Genomic DNA, 22353 nt, shown 5'->3' on the forward strand with positions numbered 1-22353 from the left:
GTCACATACTTAGTCAGACAGACTCTTACCCCTTCTTAGACTCCCCTCACTGCCTAGTGTGCAAAGCTTGCCAACAACTACAGCAACTGTCAACGGCTATATACAAATTAATCATATTTGGAAACTCTTGTTTTGTCTTCACCAAGTCAACAATATTTGACTATCGCTCTCTACGAGTTCCTGGAAGGAGTTTACAGCGAGTTGGGGGTCAGTCTCTTCTCCCAGGTAACATGCAATAGGACAAGAGGAAATGGATTCAAGTCGCACCAGGGGAGGTTTCGCTTGGATATTAGTAAAAATTTGTTCACTGAAAAGGTAGTCAGGCATTGGAACAGGCTGCCCAGGGAACTGGTGGAATCACCATCCCTGCAAGCATTCAAAAGGCATGCAGAGATGTGGCACTTGGGCATGGTGGTGAACATGGTGGTGCTAGGTTAATGATAATGTAGAGGTAGTTTCCAACCTCTAACAATTCCGTGACTCTACAATTATTACTTCTGACATCTTCTCTGATTCATCTCTCAGAACTGAAGAACAATTTGTGTTAAGTTGAATATTATCATACAATAGCTCTACTCCGAATATTGTCAAGAAACTGAGGAAGAAGCATCTGATGAATGGTTATGAAGTTTAAAAAGCAAGTGAGGTGTAAGGAAATACAATATTCATTGACACACTTAAGTTCTACTATAAAAATAAAAAAAAATTGAAGCCAGGTTAGTACTGAACTTTTATGACAATTCCATTCCATGTTCTAATAGGTAAGGATTTCTAAAAAATGAAAACAACAACAAAGTGAAAATATTTCAATCCAGTCAGGAGACTTAAGACTTGCATCTCAATCTTCCCACTGGTGTTCTCCTGCTGCAGAGGTAGATCAGACTTTTGCCCCACACACTGCCATGGAGCTGGGTTTTAATACTTGTTTTTCCCATTCTACTAAATAGCTACCAAGACAGTATGAGTTTTAATTTGTGTACTTGCAAAAGCTTGTGACTTGGCAGTTAGCAAGTTTTGGTATAACACCTCTGTCCTTAAGTGAGTGAAGCTGCAAGAGAAAACACCAACATATGGTCTTTCACTGCAACTAGGTAGTGAAGAACATAAAAATTTATTCCTTTTTCATACAGATGACTTAAATCACTAAGCCTTAAGCAAACCACAGATACCATTGTGAAGCTCCCCTAACAAAGTAGGAGACTATGTAATCTGCTTATAATGAAAACCACTTGCATTCTGTGCTTTGAGGTGGAAATTCAGGATTCATGTCCAACTGTAGTGGTTTGAAAAACAGGAATTTTAAAAAAAAGCTAATTTTAAAAGGTTTGCTACAATTTTTTCTAATGTGAGAGAGAAGAAGTTTTCAGACACGCACAACTTAGTATGGGGGAGGGAAATATATTACAATTTATTATTAACATATATACATATATATACATATATATTTAACAGTTTTAACTATCTCTTCTATGGTGAAACAATATATATACATAGATCATCTCTCCTTTCCTTCGAAAAAGAGTCCAGAAAGAAAGGACAAGTCCTCTTTTCACTTTCAGGCCACAGCTCTTCCAAATTAATTTTCTGCGGCACTGGTAAGTGTCTCTTATTTTTAAGGCAGCAGTTCTGATTTGTCGCAGCTAGAGTTCTTTCTTCTGCAGCATGAAATGCAAGAGGTTAAAATCTATCCCCTGCTCTTGCTTCATGGAGATTCCCGCCCCCGGGGAACAAATTCTTGGAGATTTCCACCCCTCCTCCCCGGGGTCAAGGAGTTCTAAGGCTTTTAGTTTAGTTCAAGTTCTGACCCTAGAACTGAGTCCAACTGACTCTCTCTCTCCCTCTGCTCTGTTCTCGGATTCACTGGTCCAATTCGCTGCTGCTGCAGGGTCCAGCCAGCTTCTCACCACTCCTCCCCACCACGGTGGGAAAAGGCGGTGAGGTCGGCTTGAAAACTCCTGGGGAGTTTAACTCCCACAGTCTTGGCTGGGCCAGGACAGTGGGGGGCCATGGGCTCCCCCAAACCCAGGGGGGAGACTCCCCTCGGCACTTACATGATTGTATGCTGCGGCCGCCTCTCCAAAGGGTCATGGCTAGTCTGCCTGGCCTGCTCCAACCCAGAAATCTCCCAGATCTTCCGGGGTCCCCCTCGGTCGCTAGCTTCAGGGGGCTTCTCTCAGTAGCTGTGCTGCTCCCGGCCCCCCGGCCCCACGCCACACGTGGCGCATTCAAAGCATGGCTGCTTCTCCTTCTAGCTACGCAATTAAAATTAACCTCTTCCATTTTTGTGAGTATGTAATTTCCGCAAGGGCGCATGAGCTTTCAATTGGTCCAGTATTAAAAACAATACCCCCGGGGAAAGGCTTTTTTTCAAACCACCACACCAACTCATGTATATTCCACTAAAAATATGGGGGAAGCAACAACATCAGGTTCATTCCCACTTAAGAACTTGGATGTTTTGCAACTGCTCTGTAGAAGACACCATCAACATCCATGTAACCAGGCAATTTTGGATTCAGGTTTTCTTCTTAGAAAAAGGCAGAAGTCAGTCGGATAGTTCAACCTAGTGTTTACTTTTCATTTAAGTTGTAAAATTCAGCAATGGAATTTACTGTGGTAAAGGTAAAAAATTTCCTATTTTGTACATCAGAACACCTCACTGACCCAGGTCACCTGACTAATTAGTGAAAAAAGACCACCACATAACCAATTAAGGACACCATAATTGTATAACAAACTCAATATACAGACATGAGTCTCCTCTCTAAGTCTTCATCTTACTGGATACCTACAGTACAGGAGCGTAAAAATACCACCATTTCTTTCAGACAATGTTGTGAAGTCTAGTCGAAAGTATATGCTAAAAGCCTCATTAATATCAACACTGGTGACATTGTATTTGGAGATTTCTTTATAAAGGAGAAAACACTCCATGCAAACAACCTAATGTTCAGATCTTTTAGCACTCCAATCTTAAAAGGCTGAATGACTCGCTCTAAGACATCTCTAAAGACTTACTTGGTGAATTTTATGTAATAATACTTCTCAGTCAGAGGAGCTGGTTAAAACATAAGAACTGAGGTTACCTTCTTCCCCTCTCCCTTACCAAGTCCTTCTCTTCCAACAAGGCTGTACAAAGTAAAATCAGTTGCCAACTTCACTCATCTTCTGTAGCATTCAAGGATACAGGGGACACAGCGATGTGAAACATTATGTGCAGTCTTAACCAAAAAAAAAAAACTACTTGCCACACTGGGTCTTTTAATGGCGTTACATTTAGAGGGGTGTTGTGACTCAAGAACAGGAGCGTATTTTTATTCTTGCTAGGTCAAACAAAACAAGCACATTTCTAGTACAGGGAAAAACAACTAGCCCAGGAGTCCAGTAAAGTCCAGGTAGAAGCTGGAGTGCCTTACTACCACAGGAATATTTGTCTATTTTCAGACCTGGATATATCAGTTCAGAGAAGACATATTCTGCTCAAGTGATCAGGTTGCCTTAAATACAGGCGTGCAAGTAAATAAATCTAGCTTAAGTAATATTCCTATAACATTCAGTCACTGCTAAAAACACAAAATAAGATTACAGCTACTGCCTTGCAATGGATGAAAATATTAATATGCTATTCTGTGTCTTCCATGAACTACTCCAGAATAATAAAATTATTGCTTTGAAAACATAGGAGCTATGTACAAGTATTCCTCTAGTCTATCATGTAGAAAGTAGATATGCAAAACTGAAAAACAGACTAACAGTATTTTAAGAATGCTGACATCCTGTTTCTAGTCAGACACAAAAACATGAAGAGATGAAGGAGCTAATTAGGATAGTTCAGAAGGAGATTTGTCGATCATAAAAGGAATTAGAAGACAGACAAGCACACCGCCATGCACCCCTGCCAATATGAGAGGAGTTTTAGGTATGCAAATTAACAGGATCTCAGGCAGCTAAACAATTTCAGCATGTCCCTCTACCACTCTGAAGTACTTCAATTTACAAAAAAATTAAAAATCCCACAGAACAGTATCTAAATCCTTTGAGATCTTCATGTTTGCCTTCCTTGCAGATGAAAACAAAGAAACAAACCCACATATAACCCCTTCAAAACCATCACACACATGTATAGGATCTTTGATATATTACACAGAGCTCACAGCCTGCATGTAGCTTTGAGAAAAGAAAAAGATGGAAAAAAGGAGGGCTTAAGCAAGATACAATGAGTTTTAGAAGAACTGGCCAACTTGGGCCTGAACACTGAAACAAGATAAACTAAGACTAGAAATGCACATACAATCACACAATCCCCTATGTACCTTTTTAAATTAGAAAGTAAGGAAGAACCTATTGCCATTAATTTTATCAACAAAAAAGATTCAACACTAGCTGTTTCTTCCTAAAGGATATTCTCCAGCAGAAACACAAGTAGAAGACTGAAGCAAGGATTGCAAGGAAACCTGTAGACTTAGAGAAATGTTAATTGGATGACTACAGTGAATGCTATTACTTTAGGATCTCCTTTGTAACAATATTCTCAGTAATTTTGCTACCTCAGTCTGTAAGCTCATCTTATAAACTGCACAGCATTTCTTGCTTTTAATTTCCAATACACTACTTCAGCATTTAGTTAAATGGCTTTATCACACACTCTCTCTTGCTTGGAAACCAGTCTGGAAAGTAATCAGGGCAAAGCTATCTTAACACAACAGTTTCTACACAGTGATATTCTTTAGACATTGATGAGTTAAACTCAATATTGGTGCTAACAGGTAAGATCATATAACAAAGTGCTAGAACAGAGCACTAAAATTTAATATCATAACCCACAGCGTTAATTCATGCCAACAAAAATAACAGCATGAGGAATTTACAGTTTTACAAAGCTGCGATAAAGTGTTTCAGGTAACATCTGTTCAGCAATCATTTCTTTAAAAGACTAATTTACATTCAAGGTCTTACACTGCAGCATAACTGCAGCAATAATTCAATCACTTTGTAATTAAAGATATTGACACAGATCGGTCTTACCTTCTACTCTATGCCAGAGGAATGGAAGTGCTTTTGCTCTTAACTACATCGTTCTTTGATTTACAGACTGTTAAATGCAAGTGTTAATTTGTCTATTTTTAACAGATTGGAGTAAACAAGAAACCCTTCTTGACTCATAAATTTCATAAAGAGCTAACTCAAAAACATAACCTGAAAGTCACTGAAGACAGGTCAATGGTATACTGAGATTAATAGAAACACTTCCAACTTGAGCTAGAAATCAATCTTTTGATGACTAGTGTCTACAAGATGTAATCTCAGTAAAGTCCAGTTGGAAGTCATATAATCTAGCACTCACTGTAATGATTTCCAAACATTTCTAAGGGGAGGGAGATTAAGGAGAGGAAGTGGCAAGCAATTGCTTTTTGACCCACCCTCCCCCAGCAGATTTCAAAAGTTTCTTGCTCAGTCGATGTACATACAGAGAACAGGTATGTTCTGACATCCTTCAGTAGATTTCCTCTTTTTACAAGGTCCTAAACCACAAGGGTCAATGCAAGAGCTTCCAGTAAGCCGAAGTACCACAGTATCTAGAACACCTTTTACTCTTTTAAGAGTCCCACTCTTCTAAACCTTGGACCTGCTGAACAAAGCCATGCTGATATGTGCTTAAAAATTAAGGATCGTTCCTTAAAAAAAAAAAATTAAAATGATTCTGCAAAAGAACTGAGAAAACTGAGGTTTAAAACTCATTTACTTCTTCTGAGAAGCTAGTTTATTCAGAAAGGCAGTCCTTCAATGCCTCACTTGATTAGACCAAACAGTTATAGTGGTTGATTACAGAGCCTTTCTCACCCCACCACTCCTTGAACGCAGCAAGTTTTAAAAATCAGTACTTTCCTCAGTTAAACAGGATTTTCTTTAGAAGGAAAAAAAAAAAAAAGAGATACATGTTAATGATGTCACCTTTGTCAACCAGCAATCCAATTGCACCTCAAGGTTTGTCAGGGAATCAAATTATTTTTCAAGTTAGCATATCTGCTATGACAGATCAATATGTTGCACTGACTGGAAGGGTTCAACTTGGAACTTATTTTCAAGCCTTGTGCACTGAGGAAAATTACACTTGCACAATCTGAATTAATTGAGGTCAATAAATCTAACAGCCAATTTACTTTGACAAATGTACAGCAGATCAGAAATAAAGTTGAGATAACATGAGGTATGGCATTGTAAATATCCCAAACACAGAAAAGGCCACAGCCCAAATCTAAGACTAGATTACAGAGAGACTAAGGGGTGAGAGGTAGGCTTTAAGCATTCTGATGCAAAACTAATTTAACTAATAAAATTACATTGAAGAAGCATTACGGAAAGAGTTAGATGCAACCAAGTTAACACCCATTAGCTCAGCTGGTTAGAGCATGGTGCTAATAACATCAAGGTGGTGGGTTCACTCCCCGTATGGGTCATTCACTTAAGAGCTGAACTCAGTGATTCTTGTGGGTCCCTTCCAACTCAGAATATTCTGTGATTCTGTGACAAAAATAGAAAATACTTCTAAGAACATTAACTCCAACCATAAACTATCAAGTCCATCACTAAGCCACATTCCTAAGTGTCTGATCTATGTGTCTTGTAAATACCTCATGAGATGGTGACTCAACCACTTCCCTGGGCAGCCTCTGCAATGCATGACCACATTTCAGGGAAGAACGTTTACCTGATATCCAACCTACACCTCCCGTGGCATAACTTGAGGCCCTTTCCTCTTGTCCTATTGCTTGTTACCTGGGAGAAGAAACTGACCCCCACCTTCTACAACCTCCTTTCAGGTAGTTGTAGAGAACAATTAGGGTCCCCCCTCAATCCTCCTTTTCTCCAGAATAAACAACCCAGTTCCCTAAGCCACTTTTCATAAGGTTTGTGCTCCAGACCCTTCACAGTTTCTTCATCCTTCTCTGGACACATTCCAGTACCTCAATATCCTTCCTGAACTGAGGGGCACAGAACAGGACACATTACTGGAGGTGTGGCCTCACCAGTACCAAGTAGAGGGGGACAATCACTGCCCTGGTCCAGCTGGCCACACTGCTTCTGATACAAGCCAGGATACCATTGGCCTTCTTGGCCACCTGGGCACACTGCTGGCTTATGTTCAGCTGGCTGTTGACCAGCACTCCTAGGTCCTTTACCGCAGGGCAGCTTTCCAGCCACTCTGCCCCCAGCTTGTAGTGATACATGGGGTTGTTGTGACCCAAGTACAGGACCCAGCACTTGGCCTTATCAAACCTCTTACTGTTGACCTCAGTCCACCAATCCAGACTGTGTAGATCCCTCTGCACAGCCTTCCTACCCTCAGACAAACCCAACTTAGTTTCATCGGCAAACTTACTGAGGATGCACTCAATCCATCCTTCTCACTTTTTTGGGGGAGCAAGAGAGGAGATATACGATCTCTGTCTCAAAAAAAAACAAACCAGTCTTGTAAGACAACAGGAGGTGGACAGGAAGCAGAGTTTGCCAATTTTAGATTTAATACCTGAGTGATAAATATTCTGTCTTGCAATATCTCAGAGCAGAAATTTATGAAACGATAGAATGAAAAGTTGATCCCATAGTACCCTTCAAGTGAACCACCCCAATCAAAGAAGCTGATTGATGTGCCCAGCTATTAAAATAATTCTACCTGTACCACTGTGTTTGCTACTCCTCCAGAAATTATTAGCCAGGACAAGCCAGAGATTAGAGACTATAGTTCATAGCTCCACCAGCTCCTTAGGTTTTGTGACATGGAGCAGCCTGCTGCTTTTTACTGACCACTAAATTCCACAGCTCACATTTGTAAACTATTCCATTTAACAGTTTACATGAAGACAGAGACAAAATCCTGAACTCTATTCAAGAAATATTCAACTCTGGCTCTTCTTAAGGTCACCCAGTGAGTTAATAGCATACCTGAAACACAATCCAGGTTTGAAGAACTGTAATTCATCACTCTTCTATCAACATCCAAGGACAAAATCTTTAAGAGATTATTTAAAAATAAAAAGCAGGACTACTGCCTAAGGCCAAATGCTTTTCAAACTTGCAGTTTGACAAAGCATTCTCATGAATTAAGGGCATTCTCACTCAGCCCTGCTTAAAGAGTTTCAGAAACTGGGCAAGGAAAACAGGGACAGGCCAAAATAAAATAAAATATTAAAAAATCCCACACCTACCTACACGATGAACATATGCCCTACAAAACTAAGTCAGAACCCCAAATTTAACTCCCTTAATTTTCTGTAGCTGGGTCAAAAATCAGCACTATGCCCTTAAAAAGCCAGTCAGCAGATGCCTACATTGGCACATTCTCAAAACGACCCTTGCATAGCCTGGGAAGCCTAAACATATATCAAACGAGCTCATCTGCACCAAAGAGAAGGCCTTCTCTCACTAAAAAGACAGTCATATCTCAGCTAAGAAAAAACTCTCACTGGCTTTTACAACATATCTGGCAGGGTTATACTCTGTATAAACTATTGTATTGCCATTCTAACACATGGTTAGCAAAACTGAACATGATGGCAGCACCCTACTTCTGTTTTAACATATAATTAGGGGGGGGGAAAGGGTAAGTTATTGCAGCATCTTATTTACATAAGACCTTGGCAGTTAAAGTATCAGTAATAAGTAAAACCTCTTGACCCAGTGCTCTTGTCAGTCTCAAACACACACAAATTCATGTTTCCTACTCACCAGAGCAATAATCCAACCATCAAGTCATATACCAGTAACACTATCCAACCTTTTAGACTGGGAAGACCCTGTAAGTTTTTTCCTCACAGATCAAATACTAAAGCACATCCAGCCGTGACACCTGCACGACTAAAATGCATGTGCTCCCAGTGGAAACACAGCCATTTATAAAGACAAGCAAACAGCACTCGGTCAGTTTCATATAAACCCATTCTAACATATAGAGAAAGGCACAGTGACGTAGGTCAAACAGCAATCTCTGCAGCCACAGTATAAAATGCCAGGAGCAAGTTATGACCTTCCAGAACAGGTTTGGCCAGCCTACAGTTTGATAGCGCTTATTGGGTATCTTTTTTGAACCTGTGCACAAGTGCCAGACACTCAAGTACTGAATATTACACAAACACACTTTAGAATCAAGAATCTAATATCATGGCTAGGCTTCGCAAATGAAGATTTGGGGAGGGCTCCACCCACATTTGCTACAAGCACGCTGGTGGCTAATGAAGCCAATGCGAGATAGGCATGTCCGGTTGCAAAAGGCACAGCAGAAAGACTCCTTGAATGGTATCAGCAAGACACGATTCTTTCTGCGTTGTCTTTTCTCCTCGAGAGTGATCCTGCATGCATTCCCAAAAGAAGCAGCAGCGTTATAGATGGTGTGTCTCCAGGCCTCCCAATTGGAGGCCAGAGTAGACCAGGTATGATGAACAATATGGCCAAGGCTGAGATGTTGTTTCAGGGAGTCCTTGTATCTTTTCTTTGGGGCTCCTCTCTTGCGGCAGCCAGTGGCAAGTTCACCATAAAGCAAGATCTTAGGGAGGCGGTGGTCCTCCATCCTGGAGACGTGCCCTGCCCAACACAGCTGTGTTCTCAGCAACATGGCCTCAATGCTTGTGACTGCTGCTTGTTCTAGAACAGACGTATTGGTCACATAATCTGACCAGTGGATGTTCAGGACTGTACGGAGACAGTGTTGATGGAAGCGTTCTAGGAGACGCAGGTGTTGGTGGTAAATGACCCACGATTCGGAATCTAATATATGTTAAGTATTATAGTGTCTCTTTTGTAAGCACATAACAAATACAGCTAAGAGCAGGTGAGCTCAGAGACAGCTGAACAAAGACTAATGTGCATCACCTAAATATGAGCAAGGGATGCATCTGCTCTCCTTGTGGTGGATACTGCTGGGTACAACTGGATGTTGGCCCCTTCTCCCCTGCAACTAGCACCAGGACAGGAAGATATAGCCTCAAGCTGTACCAGGGGAGGTTTAGGTTGGCCACTAGGAGGAATTTCTTCACAGAAAGGGCGATTAGACATTGGAATGGGCTGCCCAGGGAGGTAGCGGAGTCACCATTCCCAGAGGTGTTTAAGACTGGACCGGACCACGGTCTACTACACAAGGTGGTGTTCAGTCATAGGTTGTACTTGATGATCTTGAGGTCTTTTCCAACCTACTTGATCCTATGGATACAAGGCCTGTAGAATATATGTTTGTCCTAGCCTTCATACTTGGAAATTTCATAAAGTCCAAACAAAAACTGGTTATTTCTAGGTACTCTTTAGTTAGAGTACATCTTGCAGACACATTATCTTGAAGACAATTATTAGCCATTTCGAGTTCCACCATTCCTTGGTGTGCCAGCCAAAAGCTTGTAAAAGGAAGGCTAGGGAGGAGAGCTTTACTATGTCCCTTAAAAGTCAAAGATTCAGTATTTCACTATACACTCCCACCCCGCCCGCCGGTCTCTCGGGGGCTCCGGGCAGTGACCAGCCCGGGGTGGTGGTGTCGCAGCACGACCGGGCCCCCCGGCACAGGCCGGGCAGGGAGGGGCCCCACGGAGCCGGGCCGGGCGGCCGGCAGGCCCCACACCTCCGCGGGGCAGGGGGCGGATCGGGACGGCTGGTACTTACGAATTTGGGCTTCCTGCCGTCCGCCGCCTCCTCGGGGCCGCCGGCGCTCCCAGTGCCCGGCGGGCCCTTCCTACGGAGCCCCTTGTTCTCCCGCCCGCCGCGACCCGGCGGCGAGGACGGGCCGCAGTAACGGGGCCGCGGCGGCTCCATGGCCGCGCCCGGGCAAGGAGGGGAGATGGATGCGGGGGGTGCGGGGGAGCGCTGCCCCGCGATCGGGCCCAGGCCCGGCGGCCCCGGCCGAGCTGGGCGCCTGCGATTAGTGCGGCTTAGCTGGGCTCGGCCAGGCAGGGCGCCGCGGGGGGAGGAGGGGGGCTCAGCGCTAAAGCCGCCGCCTCAGCGCAGCAAGGGATTTAGCGAGGAGCAGCCCCTAATCCCGACACACCTGGCCGGAGCACGGGCAGGGATAGGGGCGCGCGCTCCCAACGGCCGCGGCTGGCGCAGCCCGGGAATGTCCCGCCGTCCGAACCTTCCCGCCACCGCCGGCACCGCCCCCGCGGCCCCGGCACGGCCAATCCGCCGCGCAGGGGCGGGAGCGGCGCCTCCCGGTTGGCTGCGCTCGCGCCAACCTCCGGCGGATCAGCGGCTCGCGGCGCGGGCCGGGAGTTCTGGGCACCGCCCGCCCCCGAGAGCTCGCGCGCCCCCGGACCCCGGACTGCAAGGGCCGGGAACAGAGCCGGGAGCGGGATGGGAGTGGTCCCCCGTCAGCTCTGTGACAGTGCCGGCGAGAGATGGGAAAATCGCCCTGCTTTGAGGTACAGCCGCCTCCGTCTAAGGCGTTAAGATACACTTTCACACACATAACCCTGGAAGGAAGATTGTATTTCCTTACCTCTCACATGCTGCCTTTTCTTCTGCAGGATCTGAACGCGAGGCGTGTCCCTGCCCTGTTTGGCCTAGGATGCCAATTTTCAACTCCTAATTTTGTTAAAAATTCCGATTTCATACCTCGAGCCGCTGTTTGACAGTGGTTCGTCTATTTCTGTATAAACTTCTTATATAATTAGAGCGCTGATTTTTATAGGTAAATATACATTATTGTATGGAATCATAGAATCATCAGGGTTGAAAGAGACCTTTAAGATCATCCAGTCCAAGCGTCCCCCCAACACTGCCACTGTAACCCCTAAAACACCCAGCACCAGATCCAGGTGCCCCTTAAACACCTCCAGGGATGGTGACTTCATCACTTCCTTGGGCAACCTATTCCAGAGTCTGACCCCCCCAAACAGGGAAAAAATTATTTCTAGTATCTAATCCAAATCATCCCTGTCACAGCTTAAGGCCATTTCCTCTGGTCCTCTCAATGCAGGCACAGTGTAGAAGAGACCGACCTCCATCTCACTACCATCTCCTTTCAGGTAGAGAACGATATATGTATACATATGTAAAATATATAAATAATATTTCTAATATTACTTTTATACCATCTTGGTGGTATTGGATTAAAAAAGCAAAATAACACAGAAGAGACATAGTCCCTATCCAAAACAATGGCAGTGTTTCCATCATCCTTCTCAGGCCAGGTTTTTGTTTTGTGATGGTCACATGATGCCCTGGCTGTGCTGCCATGGCAAAAAGAACATGTGTATGAACATTCTGCATTTGTTTAATTCAACCTGTTGTTTTCCATCACTGAAAGACCTCCAAGACTCTGGTTTATGGGAAAATACATAAATAAAGATTTCATTATGCTATAAACTGTCAAATTGCGTATGTTTGGCAAAACAATTGAATTCTCATTACTACATACAATACCTTGCATTTATCTTTATTTTAAATTAAGAGTAGTTAGAATAATGATGCAAACCAGAGACTTATGTAGGGAAAACTCTTTCCAAATCATGGTGTTAGGAATCATTAAGAAATGGAAGGCTAACACTCAGCATTCATATCTCTAGAGTATTTTCTAAAGCAGAAAAAGTTTCCTTTCTCTTCTGTCATTCAGTAAGAAAGATATTCATGTTTCCATATTATTTTTATCATTTTCTGCTGCCTTGAATGCACTGAAAATAAAATGCTCCCCCCAACAATTGCGTTCACTTTTCCATATAATCTTATGGGCTATTATTCCAAATGCAATGACTTCAAAAGAATGAAAAAATCTCATTCCTTCATCATGACTTACACAGGCGGTGACATACAAAATGTAACGTCTGCCAGTACACAGAGCTCTGGCGAAACAGCAGAATTCAGCCCCAAACTGGACCTTTGTAAGGCTGGGTTTTAACACAAGGGAGCTCTGGCACTATGCAGAGTAGATGCTGTAATTATTTGTATACATTAAACTATTCATCCTTTGGCAGCTTTCTATAGATGTTTTGTAAATTTATATTGGAATTCTTCATGGAGAGTATAATTAGCAGAACACTGTTTAATGTCATGGTTAATGATTTCCTGGAACATTTGATTAGAAAATTAATCAGCCTATGTGTGCATATGATAAAGCTGTTTAAATGGGCCTCCTAATTGCACTGTGGTAGAATACAATGGCTTGTGCCAATATATCACTTTCAAGGTACTGTGTTGCAATAACAGAGAAACACTAAAGGGAATAATTTATCAGACAGTTTTACTAAGCCAAAAGTAAATGTTAGTACTTTTGATCAATTATTATTTTATACTACCCCTCTTGCGCTTGTTAGGTGCTCCACAGAACAAATACACTCTGGCAACAGTTTAGCTGGCCAAGATTAATCATGACTGAGGAAAAAATTTTGAGAAAGAAATGCATCAGTAATACTAAAATTGTGCAGAGATTCTACTTAGCATGCATACTGTCCAGGGCATGCAAATAGCTTGGCCATTTTGCATTATTTTTGTTCTGGAATGAGAAATTTTCAGTTATAAAAGTCTGAGACAGTAAGTGCATAAAGTTAACCATGAATATTTGCAAAACTTTAGATTGATGGATTTATTTAGGCTTTTAACATTCTGTTCCATCTGTTGGGTTTTTTTAATATACTGTAACTCAAGTCTTAAAAAAAAAAAAGCCTTCCTAATATTCATTGTTCCAGGGACACAGTTTTTCAAATAAATTCCTGTGCAAAGTGTTTCAAAGCTGGCATTTGACTGAGTTTAGGCAGTTCTCCATATTTCATTTGGAGACACCTGATTCTTTCCTATAAGATGAAAATAGAACAGTCAATTAACTGTTCTTTCATTAGGTTCATCCTCTTAAACTGTAACTAAAGTTATGAAGGATTTTGTCAGCAATGTTGTTGTTTTTATAAAGCAAGGATACAAGTTTAATACTAACACTATTTAAGTATGATAACAAGGAAAACCTTCCAGAGCCACAGTTCCTATGGCTTGGCAGAAGCAAGGAAATGACAAACAGACATGTCTTTTCAGGAAAATGGCTTCTTCTTTCTCCTGTGAAAAGCAGCAAACAGGCCATCCTAACCCAAATCCCTCAAACTTGCATAGCTATTTTTAAGTTATACCAGTTCAGCATGTATTTTATACCTTTCCCAGTGTCTTATTCAAACAGTTAATACAGGAGTTACACCAAGATGGTGTAACTCACAACGCCAATAAAAATTACATTGGAAAAACATGGCCAGTCTTCATGTCTTATAGAGGCAAATGATGCTGTTTTATCTAAGTGTAACAGTTCATTTGGATACATGTCCGGAATAAAGACAAGTGCCAGAAATATTCAAACACACAAAATATCTTTTATTACAGTGAGAATAAAAATAATAATAATAAACTTAGCAAGAGGAATTAAAAACTAAAAGAAAGGATACAAAATAACTACCTTATCGGGTGGCATTAAAACAAATACTACGAACAGCATTTAATACAGTATTAACTAGTGAAAAGGGATACCAAAAAAAAAGGGATCTTAACACAATATTATGGATAACTATTAACACTATATTAGTTAGTAAAAAGGGAACTTAAAGGGAAATACTATGAACAATATTCAATAATAAAAGGAGAATTAAAGGAACACTAAAAGGATATTAAAAAGTTTGTTCTCTCAGTTGCTTCCTATCAATAAACTGTGCTTACCCACACAGACAGGCCAGGGCTGTCAGGATCTGCAGCAGCTGGTCGGTGCCCAGGCTTAGCGGGTGTCCCCGCGGAGCAACACAGTCTCGGTGGTAGGATGAGTATCGCTCGGCTCAGCAGCTCTGACACCCCATTTTTATCAGTTCCACATTACACTACGTAGGGCCAGTACGCAGTATAAGGTGATGCCTGAATGGCAGCCAAACACCGCCTAATCGTTACCTCATGGCAACAGTCTGCGCATGCCCTACTTGTAGGGCAAGGGGCGAGCGACCCCTGCCCACATAATCTTCCTCCCATCATCATCTTTCTCACCCCTATGTATGACCTCTACCATTGTGTTTCAAGGGTAGATGTATCTATCTTGCAATATGTAGCAAAACCAAGGAAGAACTCAGCTCTGATAATAGCGGATATCAAGCTGACTTGCTAAAAAGCACAATGGACCTTACAATTAGCTTGTGCTATGAAGTTACATTGTACCATACTCTGGCTGGTTTCACATCCTAATATGATTCCTTTCTCACACCTCTATGCTCCATTGATCATCTAATTCAAAAGTACCCCCCTTACACTAAGGAAACCTTTAAGCGTTGTATTTTTATATTGCAACAGTGGTCATTAATAATTTAAATGTATTGCAATGTAATATCATTAAATGTAACCTATGGATAAGATGTTACTTAATTTTCACAGCATGGGTGGCTCACAAAACATATTATTCCATTATTACGATAATGGGTTGATAAAACCTCAAATAATTCATCTAGTCTAACCTATTAACTTTATTAAGGAACCTGTCTGTTGGCAAGTTCATCATACCAATAAATGAACAAATTTATGTTACAGTTATGAGAAAATTCATACTCTCTTCAAGTAATAAAGTTTTATGGAAGAAAATTTGCTATAGTTTTTTTTCCTGTAAGACAAACAGAATTATTTTGGCTTTTTGAACATCACTCGATTGTCATTTAGTCAGTGTCAATGTCACTATGGTAGAATATGTTGACTCTGCTATCTGTTTGTGGCATAGACTAGGGAAAATGAAAATCAATAGCTAAAACTCTATGCAGGAAGTAGGGAGGGACTTACGACAGGACAGATAATTAAAGAAAATGCTGTCTTGCCTGGTATGTTGAATGGCTTGTCTGTAGAGACAAGCAGCTTTGTGCCATTTGGATCACAGAGTTGGTAAAGTTCAACTAGTCAGACTCTTGGCACATACATTTCTTGTTTCTTAAAAATCTCTGAACTAGAGTCTTCTGAAAACAGTTCTTTTCTTCCCTTTCTTATATAAAAAGAAGTATTATGGTCATATTTCAGAAAAGTGTTATGATCATATTTTTTGCAATTCATTTCGCTACCGAGAGAAATACTTTTGGAAACCGGAATCTTCTTGACTTTGATCTCTATTCTTTATGCTAGGTGTCTTGGACAGTCACACTTGCACAATGTTATCAGTGTTAAGTGCCAATGCAATATGTTCCTTGCAACAGTTATAAAAAATACTTGGGTTTTAGAGAAACACAAAGGACATCAGGGCTCTTTTTCAGTTTTGCATGGCAGTAATTTCCAGGCATTTAGAAAACATGTAAGTAAAGGACTCAAGCTGAAATGACTTTTTCAGTGGGAGTTATGTCTAAAAAACTTCTATACATTTTTTATTATTACTGAAGAAAACAACAAAGCAAATGGTTTTATCAGATCCTGAAGGTACAGTTGTATAGCTGTCTTTACTCAAGAATGTACAGACAAGAAAAGCACCCCCGAGGACAGCGTATGTCACGATCCTGTTACTGATTTTATATCAGTCATACCTTTTTGAAATATCAAACAAAATTTTACCTGCAATGTATTTATTTTGTCTCTTTTCTAGTCAGAATTTAAATTAAGGACTTTCAGAAGTAGTTGTAGTCTGAATAGAACTATCCTCCTTCTTGAAGCTTTCAAAGTCACCCTGTAAAAGCTGAAGATATAAGAAGTAGGAAAGTAGTTTGCTCCATCAATTTATTGTGGATTACATGTTGCTAGTAATTTCTCACAACATATCTTAAGCTAGCCTCTCATTCAGCTGAGAAAATTTAATACACCTCTTTCAAGATACTGCCTAGATGGGAAAAAATCAGTAAAAAAGTCCATTATGCAGTTCATCAAATGGATCTTTATGAGGATATTGGAGATGTGATTTGTGGCACTATTTAGGATACATTACATACTACATTATTATAAAGTTCAGGTTTGTAATTTAATTATAGGCCAAATTATCTTCAGTTCTAACTTTAGTCGAAGTGACTAAGCCAAGCCTAACAGCTGATATAAATTGTAAATGATCTGAGTGTCATGGGCCGCAATAAAGGCTGTGTTACATAATTTTATACTTCGTGTGGGATTTTCAGAGCCACCTAAAGAATTAAATGAGGTGTTCACACCATGTATATTCTACCATTATGCTATTAAGTGTTCCTAGTAAAATTATTGCAAACAGTCATTTTTTCCCCAAAGAAAATAAATATGTTTTCAGAGGATAAAATTGTGTTGAAGGATTTTTGTGAATATAAGGGTCCACAGAAGTGTGACCAAGCACAGAGGGTTTTTTTTAAGGCCATTTACGATAAAGATTTTAAGCCTTCTGTCAGAATTCTGGGATGTAATTATTTTCCATTACTTCTTGATAACCCTCTGAATTTCTCATAGCTTTCCTTTTTTAATATACTTCTGTATTTTTTTATTATTCACTTTCCAAATTTCCTCCTAAGATTCTGCCATTTTTACTTGTGATAATTTATATTGCTTTCTACTAGGGCATGATATAGTTTGCTTTTGGAAATCCCTTATTTTCTTTTGACAGATGTATCATTTTAAGAGAGAGAGAGAAAGAGATAAACACATATATGTATGTGCATATATAATGCTTTTTATGAGTTAGTTATGTATTGAGGAAGTCTCAAAATTGACTATAATTTGTTTATATATCTTTTATTTCTCTCTGACTGATTTTCTTATTCTAATCCATCTTTAAGTTTCTCATTCTAGTTTTTCCTCTTGCAAGAATAATGGCTATAATCATTTTATGTATTGCAATTTAATATTCACCTACAGTAAGTACTGTACATGTACATTAAGAAAAATGCTTCCTCGCATTTCAAAGAACAATATATATAATTTGGGGAAATTCCTGAAATATATTGTGTATGAAACATAATCAGCAAGTTTGTGGGTAACCGAAGTCACTCTGTTGCTATTCAATCTGCATATTACTTTTTGATCCTCTGTTCCTTGGCGTGTTTCAGTGAACAACCTGATTTTTATGACATTTTAGCACATGTAGTCATACATTTCTACAGAGTGCAATGCACTGTCTTTCTTATGTTAAACAGAAACTTCATCTCTTTTCATAGGAAGATGAAGAGTGTAATTGGAGGGTGTACTTTGTATCAGGAGTACTCTTCCAGTGCAGCATAGCTACTAAGCTAAGGTTTTTTTCTTAAGAAGTTTCTTAAGGGGCAGTTTTATGACAGATGTGAATCAGAACAAGCTTCGTAAGCTTCCACTCTCCTTCACCTATGTTATAATAAATGAGAGCTTTTGGTTAAGAAAAATGAGTGCTTTCACTTACTTTTACAAAGTATTTCTGCAGAAATGAGGGAGATGACTATGTTGAATTGTGATATAGAGGTTATCCTGTAGGACCTGGAGATGCAACTAGCTCTTAGTTATGTGTTTGGGGAAGGTGAGGGGGGAAGGGACAGGTGAGAGAAATTATTACAGGAGTTGTAATTATTACAGGTGTTTTTATTATTACAGTAGTGCCCCTTAATTGGGAATAGTGTCTCAAGATGGTTTGGGTTCATTGTACAACGACCTAGCCAAAATGAAGACTTATGAAACAAAGGTATATTTGGCAAGAAAAACACAGGCCAGTCAACGTAGTTTTTGTTACCCTATAAATGAAAAAATTAGAGAGAGCAGAATCTCATCCTCTATTTAAGTGTCAGGGCATGGTGAGCACCAGCTCTCCCTAAGGTATGTGGTGCTGAGGGAGATACTATGGCCAGCAGGACAAGGGGCCATGCTGGCCAGGGCCCATCCCACTGACCCCAACCAAGGCAAGAAAGACCAGCCCAGGGATGGTAGCCACGTCCAGACCGTCAGGCAATTTTATGATGATGAAGCAGGTCTGAGGAAATCAAGCCAGGAAGTCATGCCAAAAATTAGGGTCAGGATCAGTTCCAGTGAAGTTAATGAGAGTCAGACACAGTCTAGGGATGATTTAGCATATTCACAGCGATCAGATAGGTGAAGCTCAGAAGTCACACTGCAGATTGGGATCAGCAGGGTTCATATCTGACAGAGTGAAGATCTATCTTCTTTTCTGTGATGTGATATGATACATGCAGGAATCCATCCTGTTTGTGAATCCCATGAATAGCCTCATGAGGCTCAAGGGCTTTGCTTGTTACTTCTACAGCCACCATTAATCTGAAAGAAAAAAGTTCATGATTATGTATGTGTCCATCAGTTTCTGAAAAATAATGTAATTCCTTATTCCTATCTGTCTACAAAACTGTATTCATTTTCATTCATGAGTTCACTTCCCTTTGTATTGAACAATCATGCTGGTGCCAATTTCCTCTTTGCGGATCTCCTCAAAGAAGTTAGGATAGCCTTAGACAAGATTAAAAATCAAGAAGGAATTCATCAGAAAGTCAATCACTATACCCTACTAAGTGCTCATATTTACCATTATGTTGAGCTTCAGCTCTGGACTTCAGAGAGATGCAGGTTTTCCAGTTAGAAAAGCACCAACAAATATTTACTTTTGTCCCATTAAAAGAGACGGAATATGAACACGTGCACAGGCTTGCCCCATGTTGACTATACTGGAAGATTAATAAAGGCAGCCAAGCTCTGACAGTCCGGATACAGGATTTGGGTGGATGATATTTACTTTCAAACAGCTTTCTTTATAAGAACTACAACATGAAAAAAGGAAGAATGTTGTCCCAAAGGTGGTTCAAAGCGTACATGATTAAGAGCAGTACACTGGTCAACTCTTTTGCATTCTTCACTGAAACTAAGAATAGAGCACCAAGACAGAGTATTTTCAGAAGAACAGCATGCACAGGAACAAGAGCAGTGTACAGGGCAAAGAGCTCTGCAGCAAAAGCAGCAGGCAGGCTTATATATGGAATGGTGCTGAGAACTGAGCATTGAAAGGTACTGATCCCAAATAAATTACATTGCTTTGGCATATCATGAGCTTGACTCTCCTACCCTCTGCCCCTTGACAGCAGTGCCACTTTCTGTAACACTCTCAGTCCCTGTAATGATCACCCCAAGTTCTATTTAAGTGATACGACTTTCCTGTGGCCCTTCATGTCACAAGTCAGTAACGATACTGGGGATGAGTGACAATATAACTGAAATGAGAAAGTATGTACAAGTATGATGGTTCTATATGGGAGTTTTGTTGCATTTATGCCTAGGGGAGATTCACATTCTCCAGCTAAGGGCAATCTAATAGATAAAGAACTAAGCTAAGCTCTTTCTGTGATTAATGAATTAGCACTTAACTGAAGTTCTCACTTTTGTCTGGTAAAGAAAAACTAGCAACTACAAAATGCAGTTCACCCACTCTTAAAATATTATCATCATGGCTAGGCTTCGCAAACAAAGATTAAGGAAGGCTCTATCCACATTTATTACAGCCACGCTGGTGGCTAATGAGGCCAATACGAGATAGACATAACTGATTGCAAAAGGCACAGTAGAAAGACTCCTTAGGTGGTATATTCCGCAAGACACGGTTCTTTCTGCTTTGTCTTTTCTCCTTGAGAGTGATCCTGTGTGTGTTCTCAAAGGAGACAGCAGCGTTATAGATGGTGTGTCTCCAGGCCTCCCAGTTGGAGGCCAGAGTAGACCAGTTATGATGAACAATATGGCCAAGGCTGAGATGTTGTTTCAGGGAGTCCTTGTATCTTCTCTTTGGGGCTCCTCTCATGCGGCAGCCAGTGGCAAGTTCACCATAGAGCAGGATCTTAGGGAGGCGGTGATCGTTCATCCTTGAGACGTGCCCTGCCCAGCACAGCTTTGTTCTCAGTAACATGGCCTCAATATTTGTGACTGCTGCTTGTTCTAGAACAGATGTATTGGTCACATAATCTGACCAGTGGATGTTTAGGATTGTACGGAGGCAGCGTTGATGGAAGCGTTCTAGGAGACGCAGGTGGTGGCGGTAGATGACCCATGATTCGGAACCACATAAGAGAGTAGACAGCACTATAGCTCTGTAAACACTAATCTTGGTACTTTTCTTCAAGTGTTTATTATGCCATACTCTTTTATGGAGTTTCCCGAAACAAATGGAAAGAACCTGTGGAGATCCTTCAATGTCTTCACTGACTATAGAAGACTCTTCAATACCTGGCTTAGACTAGAAGAGTACATTTTATGTGCTGAAGGCAAGTGAGGTAAATCTCATTTTTTCAAACTCTTCTGGGGATTTCAGCAATTTTCAGTCAATAAATTCACACTCTTTCAATAGATTTTATTATACGTATTCATATTAATTCAGAAAACGCAGATATATTTAAATAGCAACGTTAAGGACTCCTTGGAATTAACAATAAAATTCTCTTGTGATCCTCATAGAATAAAATTTTGAATAATGATACTTCCAAGGTAATCTGCACATCTCTGAAAATAGTTTTTGATAGTCTGAAAACTGAAGACAGATTTTTTTTCCCCTAAAAGGTTTAATGACTCGTTCCCTTACTCTTTTTGCTTCAGGCTTTTATCAGTATGGATATTAAACTACTTTACAAACTGTGGGAACTGTTAAGTTGCAAATGTACTCTCCTGTTGTACAGACTTACTTGGATGGTGGTTAAAAGGATTGATGCTGCTACTAACCTAAGTGTCCTGACATATTCTCTTGTCAAAATCTATTCCATCCTTCTCTTTTATAATTTTTTTCCTTTTTTTTCTGTTATAATATGATTTTTCTCACCTGCAGAACTTCCCATTCAACCTTGGAAATTTTTGCAATATGAAGAAGTTAACTCTCTAGTCAGTACAAGACAGCAGTCTCATCATTAATTTGTTAGATTTCTGAACTGGTACCTTTGTGCATTCTCCCCAGATGACATTCACTCTATTGAAGATGTCACGTGTAAACATCCACAAGCAACTTCATTATTATTTTTTAAATCTTTCTGTAGAATGTTCCTTCAGCAATCTGCCCACAGAAATGAAGAATTTAGTTACAGGCTTTCTCACAGCTAGGTGTGGCTCCTCATATTATCTGTATCTCCTGTCTGTCTTCTACAAAGAGACAGCAAGCTTTGGGGGCATTGCCTTGTTTTCATTCAAAACACTTACAGCTCTAGAACCCTGGCATTTTACGGTAATAAACATCTTGATTAATACACAGAGCTTGATACTTTTGTTACATGCAAAAACCAGAACACCTAAACTCTATTTGATTTCTATACTTTTTCTTTGAGTTTCTGCCTGCATTTACATGAGAAAACTAACCAGAACAGATATATTAGAATAAATAATACTTACTTTCCATATTTAACTTTCCACTCTTCAAATAAGACTAGAAGTAAGTAAGCACCTGTTGTGATTTCTCAGTGTTCACCATATTTACTAAATAATCCATATATTTATAATTTACATTGTTTAATA

General features: G+C 40.4%; 1 protein-coding gene across 4 annotated transcripts in view; it reads right to left on the reverse strand.

Moving 5' to 3' along the window:
• Window positions 1–15678, reverse strand: part of DIAPH3 (diaphanous related formin 3) — a 210095-nt gene extending 194417 nt beyond the window's left edge. The window contains exon 1 of one of the 4 annotated variants that reach the window (XM_017815368.1): window positions 14662–15571. The gene's annotated coding sequence lies outside the window, so the exon portion shown is untranslated. Of the gene's footprint in view, window positions 1–10644; window positions 10732–14661 lie in introns of those variants that run through there. The other 3 variants (XM_017815367.1, XM_017815369.1, XM_017815370.1) reach the window with 3 other exon arrangements.
• Between the last annotated feature and the right edge of the window lie 6675 nt (window positions 15679–22353).

This window comes from Lepidothrix coronata, unplaced genomic scaffold, assembly GCF_001604755.1.
Source record: "Lepidothrix coronata isolate B3197 unplaced genomic scaffold, Lepidothrix_coronata-1.0 Scaffold50, whole genome shotgun sequence".
Classification (NCBI taxonomy): domain Eukaryota; kingdom Metazoa; phylum Chordata; class Aves; order Passeriformes; family Pipridae; genus Lepidothrix; species Lepidothrix coronata.